The following is an 18,431-nucleotide window of genomic DNA, read 5'->3' on the forward strand; positions in this document are numbered from 1 at the left end:
TAGTATACAAATGGAGCTTGGGGAAACTATCCCCAAATACTCAGGATACCCTAACTATAAAAGAACCCTCATCAGAACTTAAATCTGCCCTACCATGATGTAACCTCCAAAGGAGATGGAAGGTAGGTTATATATCTAAAACATGCAGCTTAAGCAGTGAGGTCCTCTCTTGCTGATTTATTCATTCCCGCTTGTTCTGTGCCTGCTGAGTCCTTTCCTTAGTGAAAATGTTCCAACCAGAAAGCAAAAAAATAAAATAAAACTTTTTGCAATTTTCCTTGTGCTTGTGTGCCTCCTCCTACAAGAGTTCAGTACCTCCCTAGGGAGTCCAGCCTTAGTTTGAGCAACACTTTCTCAAAGCTTATTGAAAAGCATATGGTACAGGGATGATTCTTGGCAATCTCCATGCGTGTGTTTTAGTGCTTTTTAATCATATCCTGGAGTGATTATGACTCAAAAGCCAATGGGCAGCTTTAGTGTGTCCAAAACAATTTCAGCGAATACATACAGTACACATGAAGCTGCTCCCGGCTTCAGATGGGGGACGGGGGGGTTTGCCGGCTTCAGCCCCGCTCCCAGCTTCAGCCCGGGGTGGGGGAACACCAGGGCTCGGGGCACCAGGTTTAATCTGCGGGGCCCCGTGGTCCTCCTGAAAGGGCTCACGGACCTCCAGGGGGCCGCGGACCCCCGGTTGAGAACCGCTGGTATAGACTTTTCTCAGGTGAATAATCCCATTGACTTCAATGAAAATAATTGCATGAGTAAGGTCTGCAAGAAAAGGCCCCAATGTAGGGCATACATGTTCTCAAAAAGGTTATTTCAGTATAATCAGAAGTAAGAAAACCATTACAGTGCCTTGCATAGAAAACAATTGTGAGGTGATTTCTAAATAAAAATATTTTCTTTAAGATTGCTGTAAGCCAGTGGAAAGACTCGGCAGAAAACCATTTGCAATCAGCAATGTCTGGTCCTCAAAGGATAAATGAACATATATATTGCCATACCAGATGAGACCAGTGATCCATCTAGTCTGTGGTACTGGGAGTGGGCTGAGTTTCCTAGATGAAGAGTCTGGGCGCTGGGAAGCTCTTGTTGTTATGCACAACCAGCTGGAACCAGTCTCAGAAGAAAGCAGATCTCTTGCAAGCACCTTAAGCCACTGAGTGATCACTGAACGCCATATGATACTAGGAATAAAAGGGATATATGAAAATTGTTTAGGGATTGAAAAGGTTAAAAGAAGGGCCAGATACATTTCAATGTCAAATGAACAGTGACACTGAGGAAGCTGTTAAGTCTTGTTGCATATACCAAAAATGCAGGCCAACTCAAGCAAAAGTGCCCATGTTGGTGGCACAGGAAAAATTAGCCCTCTGTAGCAAAGTAGGCATAGATTTGTTTATGCTGTCTGGAATAAACTATGTACTTGTCCTAGATTGTTGTTCTCACTTCCCTGAGATAGCCTTACTAGAAGATACTATAGTTAAATAGGTGATTGTGCATACCAAATCTATTTTTGCTAGTGATGGTATACCTGACACAGTAATGTTTGGCAATGGGCCACAGTTTAATGGGCATAAGTTTAAGCAATTTGCAGTGAAGTACAGATTTGGGCATGTAACCACTAGTTCCCATCTGCAATCCAATGGGTTGGTGGAAAACAGTGTCAAAACAATTAAGTGCCTACTGAAAATGGCTGGGAAGTCAGACTCTGATCTGTATTTAGCACTGTTAATTACAGAATGGCATCAATGAAGCACAGTTTGTCACCTGCTGACATTTTGTTCACAAGAAAACAGAATGCCTGCACTATTAGAAATGGATGTCAGAGTCACTGAGGACTTGCAGATTTGTAGAGACAGATAAGGCAAAACAAGAAACTCAGTCTGATTTGGGGGCCCTGGAGCTACCACCATTTCATGAAAATCTCTGTGATGGGACACAACGGCATTGTGTCACAAGAGTTTGATCTATGGTCATATGAGATTGTCACCCCAGATGGACATGTACTACTGAGGAACAGGTGACAATACCTTCTCCAAATCCCAGAAGGGATGGAGATAAAGGGGCACTGAGTCTGCCATTTTGCCTCAGAGGGTTTCAGACAGGCAACAACCAGCGCAGATTTGAGACAATGGAGCACCAGGACCTGGAACAACCGGAACAAGTGGACTTGCCTCCGCCTCACAACCATAGTGCCGATGTTCTAGGGGAGCCCTGTGGGTCCACATGACAGCACAGGGCACTTCAGAGACTAATTGAACATTGTTAGTAAGTAGTAGTTATGAGTTTGGTTATAAGTGTTTGTTATTGTGTGTTATAATAGTGTTGTTTTTAAGTGTTATTTTTATTAAGTTTTGTGTTGAAAGGGAAGATGTGGTATTGGGAACTGTGCTTTTAAGAAAAAAGAACAGGAGTACTTGTGGCACCTTAGAGACTAACAAATTTATTTGAGCATAAGCTTTCGTGGGCTACAGCCCACTTCTTCGGATGTAGCCCACGAAAGCTTATGCTCAAATAAATTTGTTAGTCTCTAAGGTACCACAAGTACTCCTGTTCTTTTTGTGGATACAGACTAACATGATTGCTACTCTGAAACCTGTGCTTTTAAGGACTTTGCTTTAGAGATAAAGAACTTGTCTGGCAGGCGTAATTCAGCAGCATCCAGAGAGAGGAAGAATTGTATCACTCACCAGAGAATCACCCGCAACCTCCCTTTACCTGAATGTTAATGGATTGCTCCTAGGAGCCTCTGTGATTCTTTCTGGCAAATCTCTGAAAAGGGACAAATCAGTATAAAGCACTAGACCATAACACTCACCTTTGAGAAGAGTCAGCAGCTCAGCACTTTCTAATGCCATCCACATCTCTTCAGAGAGGTGAGCACACTTCATTTCCCACCTGCTGCATATCCACCTTTCACAAAGATCAGAAAAACCTGATGTAATATCCCAGGCTTTGCCTTTAGCCTGTTTCAATATGTTGTATATGACACTGTGCTGCTGCTAACCTAGTCCTGCAGTGCCCCTTACAGGACATGTATGTTAATAGCGAGCCATAATGTAATATGCAGCAGTTATAAACTTAGATTTGCTCAAGTGAAGTGTCAATAATAAACTAGCAAGATGAAATGGATCTCTTGATCCCAATCCATGATATAGTATCAGGGGGTAGCCGTGTTAGTCTGTATCTACAAAAACAACAAGGAGTCTGGTGGCACCTTAAAGACTAACAGATTTATTTGGGCATAAGCTTTCGTGGGTAAAAACCTCACTTCTTCGGATGCATAGAGTGAAAGTTACAGATGCAGGCATTATATACTGACCCTGCTCTCCATGTGTCAGTATATAATGCCTGCATCTGTAACTTTCACTCTATGCATCCAAAGAAGTGAGGTTTTTACCCACGAAAGCTTATGCCCAAATAAATCTGTTAGTCTTCAAGGTGCCACCAGACTCCTAATCCATGATATAAATACACTAATTTCTTAAGGTACCTGTGATTATTAATACAATAAAGAATATATTATGGGGGTGGTGTTATGTTTTTTTGTTTTTTGAGGAGGAGAGAGCTGTGTAAAAGCAGAGATCTTTGGTATTTTAGGGAGTGAAGGGAAGACTTTGCTACTGATAGTTAAGAAACTCATTCTGTAACAATACAAAGAAGGCTACATTCATCCCTGGTGTAACTCCATAGAAGTCAATTGGCTCAATTCACATCTGATTTCCTCAGGGACCTCATTGGTAGCAAGTCTTTGTGGGTTGAGGGGACTGCAAGTTTTACGCTACCTGGAGTGAGGGTTATCCTAATTCAATAAATACCAGTTGCAGCCTCCAACTGTGAGGTTCTTGTATTATTATTTATTTGTATTTTCTCTTTGTGGGTGCAAATACTAACCTTTACAGGTTTAAATACTTGAACTGCAGGTGGAATCAGATACATATGCACCTAGGGCTTGATTCTGTACTCATTGAAATCAGTGGCAAAACTCCCACTGACTTCAATAATGCAGGATTAGGCCTCTAAATAGTAGTTGCTCCCATAGATAAATGCAAGTGTAAAATTGTTCCTGTAAAAGAACAATGCTAACTTGAGGCTGCTTCCAAAATAAAGGTCTAAAACCACACTGTAGCTAGCCCTATGTAGGTGACAAGATGACAACATGACAAGAAAGAATACCTCTCCACCCAAGTGGCTATAAAAATGGGCTACCACAATCTAAGTCCTTGAATATCTGGTGCCATCTGTTATGATCCTTATTCCGTGTTTATTCAATCCTTATGCAGGCAAACTCCTGTTGGTCTCAATGGGCGTATGCTCAATTAAGGACTCTATAAACATTGAATTAGAATCTCAGTACTTGGTGTGTAGACTGCAAATTGTACCTCATAACACCAAGAGTATAATAAATATACAGTTGCTTCTGGTACAGTTAGTGATGCCATACTCCTTCTAGACGGTATGGCTTAGGCTGGGAAAGGCCCAGAATTAGAGCTGGTATACAAATAGAGGGAGGGATTTCAATGAAAATGAAAAAAATGCTTTTGTAAAAATTTTATGCAGAAAATTTTGAGTTTTCACTGAAAAACTGAAAAACAAAAATTTTTGGTCAAAAACTGGAAAGGTTCAGTGTGACGCTAAGCCAGACAGGGTTAAGCAACCAGCAGACTGGGTGACCTGGAAGCAATCCTTAGGGACATATTAGAAGAGTATTGAAATGGTAAACAGAATACATCCTTAGTGAAGGGAGCGAATAACCCTACTGAGAAGAGTACAAACCTACAGAGCATAAATTTACATCTTTGTACTTTTATAATGCATACATATTAGGTGGACGAAATCCTTCTGAAAAACAGATGACCAGAGCTAGACAAATAGTAAAGACAAGGATTTATCTATATCTATATATGTTTATATTAGGGCTGTCAAGTGATTAAAAAAATTATTCGTGATTAATTGCGCAATTAAAAAAATTAATCGCGATTAATCACACTGTTAAACAATAATAGAATACCATTTACTTACATATTTTTGGATGTTTTCTACATTTTCAAATATATTGATTTCAATCACAACACAGAATACAAAGTGTACAGTGCTCACTTTATATTTATTTTTATTACAAATATTTGCACTGTAAAAAACAAAAGAAATAGTATATTTCAATTCACCTAATATAAGTATTGTAGTGCAATCTCTTTATCATGGAAGTTGAACTTACAAATGTAGAATTATGTACAAAAAATAACTGCATTCAAAAATAAAACAATGTAAAACTTTAGAATCTACACGTCCACTCAGTCCTACGTCAGCCAACCACTCAGACAAACAAGTTTGGTTACAATTTGCAGGAGATAATGCTGCCTGCTTCTTGTTTACAATGTAACCTGAAAGAGAGAACAGGCATTCGCATGGCACTGTTGTAGCCAGCACTGCAAGATATTTACATGCCAGGTGCACTAAAGATTCATATGTCCCTTCATGCGTCAACCACCATTCCAGAATACATGCGTCCATGCTGATAGCGGGTTCTGCTCAATAACGATCCAAAGCAACGCGGACTGATCGTTATTCATCTGAGTCAGATGCCACCAGCAGAAGGTTGATTTTCTTTTTTGGTGGTTCAGGTTCTGTAGTTTCCGCAACTGAGTGTTGCTCTTTTAAGACATCTGAAAGCATTCTCCAGTTTCAGGTGACATTGTAAATAAGAAACAGTCAGCAGTATATCCCGTAAATGTAAACAAACTTGTTTGTCTTAGCAATTGGCCAAACAAGAAGTAGGACTGAGTAGACTTGTAGGCTCTAAAGTTTTACATTGTTTTGTTTTTGAGTGCAGTTATGTAACAAAAAAAATCTACATGCACTACAGTACTTGTATAAAGTGAATTGAAAAATACTATTTCTTTTGTTTATCATTTTTACAGTGCAAATATTTGTAATAAAAAATAATAATATAAAGTGAGCACTGTACACTTTATATTCTGTGTTGTAATAGAAATCAATATATTTGAAAATGTAGAAAAACATCCAAAATATTTAATAAATTTCAATTGGTATTCTATTGTTTAACAGTGTGATTAATCGCAATTAATTTTTTTAATCGCAGTTAATTTTTTTGAGTTAATCGCGTGAGTTAAAAAAAATTTTAAAATTAAAGCTATGATATGCTATAGGTCAGATGTTAAGCATCATCATTACTAAAGATCAAGAAAATGCTTGTAATCAAAAAGAATAGGAGTACTTGTGGCACCTTAGAGACTAACAAATTTATATGAGCATAAGCTTTCGTGGGCTACAACCCACTTCATCGGATGCAGCCAACTAATCGTACATGATCATGTCAAACATTGGCATTTTTGTTTTTAGAAGAAGCCACTGTGCAAAAATATCCAGTGATGTTGAGTTGTTTTCAATTACATTTTAGGACCAGGCACTGAGAGTAAATTTCTTTCCTGTCATGGGTTCTTTCCTTGTGCTTTCCTGTGAGCGTTTCCCTGTTGCTCCTTTTTTCTGCAATATTTATAAAAGCAGAAGTGAAAATGAGAAAGTAAATTTAAAAGTCCATCTTTATTGTCAGGATTGGCCTTTGAACCACCCATTTTTTGCCTTTGAAGTTTTCATGAAATTGATTGATGATCCAATTTGCTCGTCATCCAGATGAAGTATCCTGTTACAGACGTGACCAGTAATACTGTTAAGTGTTATGTCAGCTTTTTCATTATACACTTAGCTTCATGATGTGACCCAGAAGACCATTGTTGCCACCTAGAAAGAGTTCACTATTCTGTGTCAGCAACTCCCATCAGGCCTGACAAACTCACTACACTCAACACACTGCTTTCATAGTACTTATCCCAAAAGTATCTTGTAAGGTTGCAAATGAAAGCCGATGTCACACTGGTCATTAATATCTTTATGAACTGTTTGTACTGACACTATATAAAGAATTATATATATATACTGAAATCATGCTTTAAAGTCTGCAACAAGGCAGAGTGGACCAATAAATCTTCTGCCAGACAAAATCATGTCTATTTACCTATCTCTGTATTCAATGTAAATAAAGCATTGTAAAGCCAACACAATGGAAATCCTGTCTGCATGTGAAGTCAACAACAAAAAAATAGGGGGGAGGGCATTTGAAACCAACGTGGGAAGCACACCAGAGAATAAGCAACAGGGGAGAAGAGTCTTATCTGGGGGTGAACTTTAAGAGGGGCATCAAAAAGCTTTACTGGACTATTAGAGGAAGAAAAAAGGACCCCTTACATATCCTTCACTATGGCCTGGTCTACACTATGACTTTAATTCGGATTTAGCAGCGTTAAATCGAATTAACCCTGCACCCGTCCACACAACGGAGCCATTTATTTTGAAATAAAGGGCTCTTAAAATCGATTTCTGTACTCCACCCTGACGAGCAGAGTAGCGCCAAAATCGATTTTATCATTTCGAATTAGGGTTAGTGTGGCCACAATTCGATGGTATTGGCCTCCGGGAGCTGTTCCAGAGTGCACCATTGTGTCCGCTCTGGACAGCAATCTGAACTCGCATGCACTGGCCAGGTAGACAGGAAAAGCCCCAGGAAAATTTGAATTTCATTTCCTGTTTGCCCAGCGTGGAGAGCACAGGTGACCACAGATAGCTCAGCTCATCAGCACAGGTAACCATGCAGGCTGATAATCGAAAAAGAGCACCAGCATGGACTGTACGGGAGGTACTGGATCTGATCGCTATATGGGAAGAGGATTCAGTGCTAGCAGAACTTCGTTCGAAAAGACAAAATGCCAAAACTTTTGAAAAAATCTCCAAGGGCATGATGGAGAGAGGCCACAATAGGGACTCAGATCAGTGCCGCGTGAAAGTCAAGGAGCTCAGACAAGCCTATCAAAAAACAAAGGAGGCAAACGGTCGCTCCGGGTCAGAGCCGCGGACATGCCGCTTCTACGCTGAGCTGCATGCAATTCTAGGGGGGGCCGCCACCACTACCCCACCTGTGACCGTGGATTCCGGGTTGGGGATAGTCTCATCAGCTACACCTGAGGATTCTGCGGATGGGGAAGAGGAGGAGGAGGAGGATGAGCTTGCAGAGAGCACCCAGCACTCTGTTCTCCCCAACAGCCAGGATCTTTTTCTCAGCCTGACTGAAGTACCCTCCCAAGCTTCCCAAGCCAGTAGCCAAGACCATGACCCTATGGAAGGGACCTCAGGTGAGTTTACCTTTTAAAATATAAAACATGGTTTAAAAGCAAGCGTTTTTTAATGATTAATTTGCCCTGAGGACTTGGGATGCATTCGCGGCCAGTACAGCTACTGGAAAACTCTGTTAACGTGTCTGGGGATGGAGCGGAAATCCTCCAGGGACATCTCCATGAAGCTCTCCTGGAGGTACTCCAAAAGCCTTGCCACAAGGTTTCTGGGCAGTGCAGCCTTACTCCGTCCTCCATGGTAGGACACTTGACCACGCCATGATTGCAGCAAGTAATCTGGTATCATTGCCTGACAAAGCCTGGCAGCGTATGGTCCCGGTGTTTGCTGGAATTCAAGCAACATCCGTTCTTTATCTTGCTGTGTAATCCTCAGGAGAGTGATATCGCTCATGGTAACCTGGTTGAAATACGGGAACTTAATTAAGGGGACAGAGGTGGCCGTTCCTACTGGGCTGTTTGCCTGTGGCTGAAAAGAAATCCTTCCCTGCAGTTAGCCAAGCACAGGGGGGGGGAATTGGCCCTGAGCTTTTCGCGTTTGGCTAGCAGGGATCTTCCCTGTTACCAGCCACGCGGTCGGGGGAGGGGTACATTGATCATCTCAGGGAATTCATGGCGGGAGGGGGGGCAGGGGGGTTAGTTTGGTTTCTGCAGGGATTTTCCCTGATACCTGCCATGCGGTGGGGGGAGGGATAAAGCCATCATCCCAGAGAATTGGATGGGGGGGGTAGTTTGTTTTCTGCTGCTGAAGGTTAACAGGAAAACCGCAGCAGTCAACAGGCTTTGCTTGGTATGTGGGAAAGGAGGGCGCAGAAGCCGAAAGACAATGGCTTACCATGGCTGCCTGCAAGCTGAATTCTGTTGCCCGGACCTGCGTCTGTGATCTCTAACACCAAAGCCACAGGCACTCAATATTAAGATGGAAAATGCGACCTTGTACTGAAATCACATGTGCTATGTAATGTGAATAGTGTTTTTCACCATGAAAGAGTATAAGCATTGTTCTGAAAAATGTATCATTTTAAAAACTTCTCTCCTTTCTTTCAACCCTCCCTCCAGCAGCTGCAAATTTTTCAAGCCTCCCTCCTCCATCCCGAAGGCTATCTCAGATAAGGCGGCGTAGAAAGAGGACGCGAGACGACATGTTCACAGAAATAATGGAATCCACCCGCAATGAAAGAGCTCATTTGAATGAGTGGAAGGACACTGTATCTAAATTTAGGAAAGATGCCAGTGAACGTGAGGTCTTGAGGGACGCTCGAGATGAGAGGTGGCAGGCTGCAACGCTGGGGCTGCTGCGTGAGCAAACGGACATGCTCCGGCGTCTGGTGGAGCTTCAGGAACGGCAGCAGGATGACAGGGTGCCGCTGCAGCCGCTGTATAACCTCCCTCCCCCCTCACCATGTTCCATATCCTCCTCACCCAGACGTGTAAGAACGCGGTGGGGGGAGGCTCCGTGCACCCTCCCACTCCACCCCAGTGGACAGCCCAACCAAAAGGCTGTCATTATATTGAATTTGTTCAGTGGCCTTTACTTCCCTCCTATCCTCCTCCCAAACCTCACCCAGATTACCTTCTTGGTTCTCTCCCTATGTTTATAATCACTTAATAAAGAATACATGATTTTTAAACGATAGTGACTTTATTTCCTTTGAAAGAAATCTGGGGGAACGGGGAGGGTGGGTTCCTTACAGAGAATGAATGAGTCAATAAAGGGGGCTGGTTTTCATGAAGGGAGAAACAAACAGAAATTTCACACTGTAGCCTGGCCAGTCATGAAACTGGTTTTCAAAGCTTCTCTGATGCACAGCGCTTCCTGGTGTGCTCTTCTAATCGCCCTGGTGTCTGGCTGCGCGTAATCAGCAGCCAGGCGATTTGCCTCTGCCTCCCACCCTGCCATAAAGGTCTCCCCCTTACTTTCACAGAGATTGTGGAGCACACAGCAAGCAGAAATAACAATGGGGAGATTTCTTTGGCTGAGGTCAGAGCGAGTCAGTAGCGATCGCCAGCGACCTTTTAAACGGCCAAATGCACATTCTACCACCATTCTGCACTTGCTCAGCCTGTAGTTAAACAGCTCCTGACTCCTGTCCAGGCTGCCTGTGTATGGCTTCATGAGCCATGGCATTAAGGGGTAGGCTGGGTCTCCAAGAATAACTATTGGCATTTCAACATCCCCAACGGTCATTTTCTGGTCCGGAAAGTAAGTCCCTTGCTGCAGCCCTTTAAACAGAGTAGTGTTCCTGAAGACGCGAGCATCATGAACCCTTCCCGGCCAGCCCGCGTTGATGTTGGTGAAACGTCCCTTGTGATCCACAAGTGCTTGCAGCACCATTGAAAAGTACCCCTTGCGGTTTATGTACTGGGTACCCTGGTGCTCCAGTGCCAAGATAGGGATGTGGGTTCCATCTATCGCCCCACCACAGTTAGGGAATCCCATTGCAGCAAAGCCATCCACTATGACCTGCACATCTCCAGAGTCACTAGCTTTTGTAGCAGCACCTCAGTGATTGCTTTGGCTACTTGAATCACAGCAGCCCCCACAGTACATTTGCCCACTCCAAATTGATTCCCGACTGACCGGTAGCTGTCTGGCGTTGCAAGCTTCCACAGGGCTATTGCCACTCGCTTCTCAACTGTGAGGGCTGCTCTCATCTTGGTATTCTGGCGCTTCAGGGCAGGGGACAGCAAGTCACAAAGTTCCATAAAAGTGCCCTTACGCATGCGAAAGTTCCGCAGCCACTGGGAATCGTCCACACCTGCAACACTATGCGGTCCCACCAATCTGTGCTTGTTTCCCGGGCCCAGAATCGGCGTTCCATGCCTATAACCTGCCCCATTAACAGCATGATCTCCAAAGCACCGGATCCCGCGGTTTGATAGAATTCCATGTCTATATCCTCATCACTCTCGTCGCCGCGCTGCTGTAGCCTGCTCCTCGCCGCCTGGTTTTCCAGGTTCTTGTTCAGCATAAACTGCACGATAAGGCGCGAGGTATTTACAATGTTCATGACTGCTGTCTTGAGCTGAGCGGGCTCCATGCTTGCTGTGGTATAGCGTCTGCACTGTTCACCCAGGAAAAAGGCGCGAAACGGTTGTCTGCCGTTGCTTCCTGGAGAGGGGGGAGGATATACCCAGAACCACCCGCGACAATGTTTTTGGCCCCATCAGGCATTGGGATCTCAACCCAGAATTCCAATGGGCGGAGGAGACTGCGGGAACTATGGGATAGCTATGGGATAGCTACCCACAGTGCAACGCTCCAGAAATCGACGCTAGCCCCGGTACATGGACGCACACCGCCGAATTAATGTGCTTAGTGTGGCCGCATACAATCGAATTTATACAATCTGTTTCCCAAATTCGAATTATATAAATTCGGATTAATCCTGTAGTGTAGACATACCCTAAGGAAAGCAAAACAGAGGGTGTTTTTTGCGTTCATGAAAATTGCATCCTGGCCACGTGGGCTTGCAATGCTGGGACATTGTTTTAGGTGAGAAATTGCTTTGGACAAGGGCTTTAGCGTGTTACAGTTAAGTTTAGACTCTAAGAAGCATATTATCCCTTGTGTTTTACATGTAACCTGTTGTTTTTATCCTTGCTTACAATCTCTTACATTTCAATCTTTGTAATGTGATGAAGTCACACCTGACAATTCTGGAAGAGTGGTCCTGTTGGATTCCGGGAGGTGGGTGGGCACAGGCCCGCCCACAGCTAAATGCCCCTCCCTCAGCCTAGGGGAGGAGTCACTGAGCCCGGGACTCCAATAAATAAGGGGCACAACAGACGAAAAGCAAGGACAGGTGTGAAGGTCAGAGAGCCCACTGCTCCTCAATCTAGAAGAGTGGTCCTGTTGGGTTCTGGGAAGTAGGTGAGTGCAAATTATGGACATCTACATCTAATGAAGGGCATACAATGACCTTTAAAAACCTCTTTTAGTGGGGGGTGAGAGGAAGGATGAGAAGCAAGCTACAGAAGGGTTGTTTGCAGTGAGGGGGAAAGGGCTTCCCCTAGGTGAACAGCTGTTTTTTCACCATATGGAGAAATCTTGTGTTTGTTTCTGTTTGGAGAGGTTCCCAGTGTAGCTGGGCCCAGAGTGGGTTACAGATGGTGGCTGGCAATTAATAGCCAGCTTAATAAGAGACAATACTCCAGTGGGATTTGGGAAAATGTATTTTTTGTTTGTTTAAAGAAGCCCCTTGGGCCAACCCTAAACAAACCAATGTGAAGTATTACCACAGCCCCAATGCCAGAGGGAGAAATGCTGAGCCCTCATGTGATGAAAGAGGTGCATTGTCACAGTACATAAACTCAAATTTGTTTTCACTTTAAGTAGATTCCAGTGTTGTGCTGTTATAAAGGATCTGACCTGAGTTGTGCTAGCTAAGCAGCCTGTACGCTCTCTCTCTGAAGACAGCTTACATGGCTATTGCTGTGAGTGTCTTGTGACACAGGCTGGACACTACAGGGGGGCTAGGATGTTGATATGTGTCTGTCACTAGCCTGCATGAGGGTGAGGTCTGCAAAGACCTGCAAGTTGGTGCTTGGCTGTGACCAGAGGCTGTTGGTTTCAGGGAACCAAACTACAGCAGGCATTTAGGCAAGACTCTCCACACTAAGAGCAGGTGGTGAGGCGTCTCACAATCAGGAATACTCCTGGGTGATATTACACATGGCATGTGATATCCCAGAAGCTTCAAGTTATGTTAAACTGAAATCAGCTAGCTTCTAAGTATTCTGCCTGACAGGGTTGCCACAAGGTGAACACTGGCCTACGTGAACTGTCCTGATGTTCCCTTTGCCCTTTACATACCCGGAATCTCAGACTACTTAATATCAAGGAGGAATTCAATAATAAGCTTGTGAATGCAATGCAGGCCTTATGAGCAAAAATAGAAAATCTGTGCAGACAGAACATGTCTTCTCCTGAGCAGCCTTAAACTGTCACACCAGCGCACACAGCTACCATACTGATGTGTGGTAGAGCTAGGCAGACAGATAGTTCACCATTAATGGCACTCCTACACTACGCGGTGTGGCTATGTGGATAGCCATGCCTTGCAATAACAAACTAGTGAGGTTTCTGGCAGCTCCAGGTCTCCCCGGCCAGCGTTGCTTTGGAGGCAAGTGTCAGATTTTGAAATGACACCTTAAAAACTGCAAAACATAATTGTGGAAGGATGATTGTAATGAGGCGCTTCTCAGAGCCTGGCACCCCGGCCCTCACAGGGATGAGCGGGCAGCATAGGGGCTGGAACTAGGGGTGCTGCCGCACCGCACCCCCTGGCTTAAAGTTGTTTACATCCTGCACAGGGTTTGCACTTTGGTTCAATGGCTCTCAGCACCCCTACTATACACATTGTTCCAGCCCCCTGGTGGGAAGCGGAACCCGAACAGAACCGGGATTGTGTTTATTCAACATCTCACTGGGTTTGGGGCGGCGCAGGGAACCGGGGAAGGGAAATGCCCCCCAGGGGCTGCAAAGGGGCCTCATTACAAAACGGAAATAACAAGCTACGGCTAATACCAATGATTTTCCCCATCCACCCGGCTGCCTGCCCCCGCCCATCTCTTCCCCGCCCTCAGCTCCCCCTCCCCGTTCCTACCCCATTGCTCCGGCCTTGCTGCCCACCCCCTCCCCATCTCTCCCTCCCTCGTCTCCATCGGGTGCTGCCCCCTCCCCCGCGCGTCTCGTCTCCTCCCCTCGGTGGGCCGCGCAGGGCCGGGCGCCCGCCTCCCGTTCCCGCCTGCCCGGCACTGGCTGACTCTCTTCCGGCGGCGGGCTGTGCGGAGCGGCGGGCGCTGTGAGTACGCGACCGCGGGAACCCCGCAAGGGTTAACGCCACCTGCCCTCCCCATCCCCGCGGACCTGGGGCAGCCTCCGGGAGGGGGAGTTAAGCTTCCTGCCGCAGCCCCCTCCACGCGCGGGGAACTGGGTACTCCTCTGCAGCGAGCCCCCTCCCGGGCAATCGCATCCCCAAAAGACCGGTGACTGGGTGGCAGCTTCCCCCGGGGGTTAAGTCCTTCTGCAGAGTCCCTCCCCCTATGCAAGAGGGAGGCCTGGGGGTCATCCCCTAATGCAGCAACCTCCCTCCAGGTTAACCCCCCAATTAATAAACAGGCATGATATTGCAGAGGGGGGGGGGTCTGTGCTTGGCCCGTGCCCTCCACGGTTCATAGGCTAGCTAGTAGCATGCACACTCGCCCTGGGTGACCGGTGGGTTCCTTTATGCTGGAGCTCCTGCTCCTCGTGTACCCCCAACCTATACACGCATGTGGCTTGACTAATGCACCCGGTTTGGGGAGCGATGTATAATCAAGATGAGGGCATTAAGGAGGCAAGGGGGGCAGATTTATACCTAGGCACAGTAAAGATCCTCAGTTTCAATCCTTTCAGGAAAAGATGCATTATAATGAGAAAAGGTACCATGATGAGGGCCATATAGAGCGTCTAGTTAAAAAGAAATAATTCCTGGTTCAGTTTCCTGTTGACACAGATAAGGGGAAGAAAACACATTAACCCTCCAGAGGAGGCAAGTTTGAAGCAATTGCCTTTGGGGATGAAATGAAGAGCTTGAAATAACTGTCTGTTAGCAGTGGGTATTCACCCACAAAAGCTCATGCTCCTATACGTCTGTGAGTCTATAAAGTGCCACAGGACTCTTTGCTGCTTTTACAGATCCAGACTAACACGGCTACCCCTTTGATACTTGTTCGTTAGCAAAGAAGCTCTTTGAAAAAATAGGGGAGAAATGTGTGGTGAATGGGGGGGAGGGATAGCTCAGTGGTTTGAGCATTGGCCTGCTAAACCCAGGGTTGTGAGTTCAATCCTTGAGGGGGCCATTTGGGGATCTGGGGCAAAATCAGTACTTGGTCCTGCTAGTGAAGGCAGGGGGCTGGACTCGATGACCTTTCAAGGTCCCTTCCAGTTCTAGGAGATGGGATATCTCCATTAATTATATTATAATTATAATGCCCAAGTGTAATTCAGGGGAGGCAGGGATCCGAGGAGGGGTTGTAAATTGAAAGCACACTGCTGAGCTGGCTGCTGCTGCAAACCTCTAGCATCTGGAGGTGGCTTCAGTGCAGAATGATGAAATCTCCCTTTAAGTTACACACCAAAGATGGCTGCTGTATTGAAGAGTCAGGGTATGTCTACACTACGAGAGTAGTTCGATTTTAGTTAAATCGAATATGTGCAATCGATATTAGAAAGTCGAACGTGTGTGTCTACACTAAGGACAGTAATTCGACTTTGTCAGTCCACACTACCAGGGAAAGCGTCGACATTGGAAGCAGTGCACTGTGGGCAGCTATCCCACAGTTCCCGCAGTCCCCGCTGCCCAGTGGAATTCTGGGTCGAGCCCCCAATGGCTTCTGGGTAAAAAATTGTGGCGAGGGTGCTTTTGGGTAACTGTCGTCATCCGTCAGTCACTACCGCCCTGCCTCCCTCCCTGAAAGCGCCGGCGGGAAATCAGTTCGCGCACTTTTTGATCAGTGACAGCGCGGACGCCACAGCACTGCGATCATGGATCCCGCTGCGACCATCGCTGCAGTTGTGGCCGTTCTCAACGCCTCGCACCTTATCATACACCTTTCCCAGAGGCAGATGCAGAGAAATCAGGCGAGGAGGCTACGGCAGCGGAGTGAGGGCCTGAAGTCGGAGAGTAGCACAGAGCTGTCAGAAACCACGACACCCAGCGCCGAGGACATCACGTTTGCAATGGGGCATGTGGATTTTGTTGAACGGCGATTCTGGGCCCGGGAAACAAGCACGGACTGGTGGGACCGCATAGTGCTTCAGGTCTGGGATGAATCCCAGTGGCTGCGAAACTTTCGCATGCGGAAGGGGACTTTCCTGGAACTTTGTGAGTTGCTGTCCCCTGCCCTGAAGCGCAAGGACACCCGCATGCGAGCAGCCCTGACTGTCCAGAAGCGAGTGGCCATAGCCCTCTGGAAGCTTGCAACGCCGGACAGCTACCGGTCAGTCGCGAACCACTTTGGCGTGGGCAAATCTACCGTGGGGGTTGTTGTCATGCAAGTAGCCAAGGCAATCGTCAAGGTACTGCTGTCAAAGGTAGTGACCCTGGGAAACGCGCAGGCCATCATAGATGGCTTCGCTGCGATGGGATTCCCAAACTGCGGTGGGGCTATAGATGGGACTCACATCCCTATCCTGGGACCGGGCCACCAGGCCAGCCAGTACATCAATAGAAAGGGGTACTTTTCAATGGTGCTGCAAGCACTGGTGGACCATCGGGGACGGTTTACAAACATCTACGTCGGATGGCCGGGCAAGGTTCATGACGCTCGCGTGTTCAGGAACTCTGGTCTGTTTAGACGGCTGCAGGAAGGTATTTACTTCCCGGACCACAAGATAACTGTTGGGGATGTGGAGATGCCTACAGTGATCCTCGGGGACCCAGCCTACCCGCTAATGCCCTGGCTCATGAAGCCCTATACTGGCGCCCTGGACACAGAAAAAGAACTGTTCAACTACCGGCTGAGCAAGTGCAGAATGGTAGTGGAGTGTGCTTTTGGCCGTCTCAAGGGGAGATGGAGAAGCTTACTCACTCGCTGTGATCTCAGCGAAACCAATATCCCCATCGTTATTGCAGCTTGCTGTGTGCTCCACAATCTGTGTGAGAGCAAGGGGGAGACCTTTATGGCGGGGTGGGAGGTTGAGGCAAATAGCCTGGCTGCTGATTACGCCCAGCCAGACAGCCGGGCGATTAGAAGAGCCCAGCGGGACGCGCTGTGCATCCGGGAGGCTTTGAAAGCCAGTTTCAAGGCTGAGCAGGGTACCCATTGACTTTTAAGTTTGTGGACACAGAAGCTGAACTTGCCCCCGTTTCTTTACCCAGTTGCCGTCGACTATCCTCTCCAATTACATACCCCCTTCACCCCCTTCCCAAAAAATAAAATCTGTTCTGTTTTGTTCATGGACACCGTTGTCTTTATTACTGTTTTCACGGGAATGTTTTAAACCTGGGACGCAGACTGTGGCGGGGAGCGGGTTTAGGGTTGTGATGCAAATGATGCTTCTAAACTCCAGGAATGACAGGCTCCGCGATGGTGGACTGGTTGTTTCAACGGAGCCTGCCAGCCCTCCTGGCCGGGACTGCGTGTATGTGTCGGCTATGTGACTGTCTTGCAGGGGGAGGAGGGTTACAGATCCCCTGCTGCGCGGCTCTGTGATCCAGGGTAAGGACCGCTGCATAAGATCTGTAACTGCCCTCCCCCGCCACCAAGTCACAGAGCAACACCACCGCCCCCACCACACAGAACATGAAAACCACCTCCCAGACTGACCAGGATAACTAGTCACTGCACTGTATATGTGCCCTGCTGCTGCACCTGCCCCCTGCTAAAGGTGACTGTCCTGTCCAATGACCAAGGCCCTTCCCCCCCCTCCAGACAGACTCCCCTCCAAAAGAAGAGGATGGAAACAGAAATGAACAGAAACGTATTCTTTATTAACAACCGCACATGGAACGGGGGGGTGAAACTTGGACGGGGTCTTGTGTGAGGCGGGTAGGAAAGGACTTTTCAAATTTTGGGGAATGAGAGCCTTCTAGTGGTAGAGCAGTCCGCAGGGGTGGAGTGAAATTTTTCCCGGCCCCTTCCACCCCTCCGTGTTTGGACTTTGGGTGAGGGGGGTATGGGACTTGGTGGCGGGGCAGGGCAGTTACAGAGAGACTGCAGCGGGGCTCTCTCCTCCTGCCTCCGGTCCTGCAGAACATCCACAAGGCGGCGGAGCGTGTCCGTTTGCTCCCTCATTAGTCCAAGCAGCGTTTGAGTAGCCTGCCTGTCCTCCTGTCGCCACCTCTCCTCCCGTTCAATGTTTGCCCGGTGCATTTGGGACAAGTTCTCCCTCCACTGTGTCTGCTGGGCTGCCTGTGCTCGGGAGCATTCCATTAGTTCAGCAAACATGTCTTCCCGTGTCCTCTTCTTCCTCCTCCTAATGTGCGCTAGCCTCTGGGCAGATGTGGCTGTGGGAATTGGAAAAAGGGAGTGAATTCCTGAGACAGAGCAATGTATCTGTGAACAGAGAACATAGTCTTTCTCTGTGAACAAGACCATGCAGAGCACCTATCACACGCGCACTGAGGACAAGGTCGAATTTTCGGCCCTCGCCTACAGTGCCTGCGGTCTTGCTGTGGCGAGCTGAGGAGCAGGGCAGGACACCGGACTTTGTCTAGATGGCAAACATGGTAAGCC

General features: G+C 46.8%; 1 protein-coding gene across 1 annotated transcript in view; it reads left to right on the top strand.

Moving 5' to 3' along the window:
- The first annotated feature begins 13,939 nt into the window (after positions 1-13,939).
- The window catches only part of SFXN1 (sideroflexin 1), a 46,530-nt gene continuing 42,038 nt past the window's right edge, over positions 13,940-18,431 (top strand). Inside the window, exon 1 of the mRNA XM_026659372.2 lies at positions 13,940-14,014. The gene's annotated coding sequence lies outside the window, so the exon portion shown is untranslated. The remainder of the gene's footprint in view (positions 14,015-18,431) is intronic.

The sequence above is a fragment of the Terrapene carolina genome, unplaced genomic scaffold (genome assembly GCF_002925995.2).
Source record: "Terrapene carolina triunguis isolate 2854851 unplaced genomic scaffold, T_m_triunguis-2.0 Scaffold629, whole genome shotgun sequence".
NCBI classification, from domain to species: Eukaryota; Metazoa; Chordata; order Testudines; family Emydidae; genus Terrapene; species Terrapene triunguis.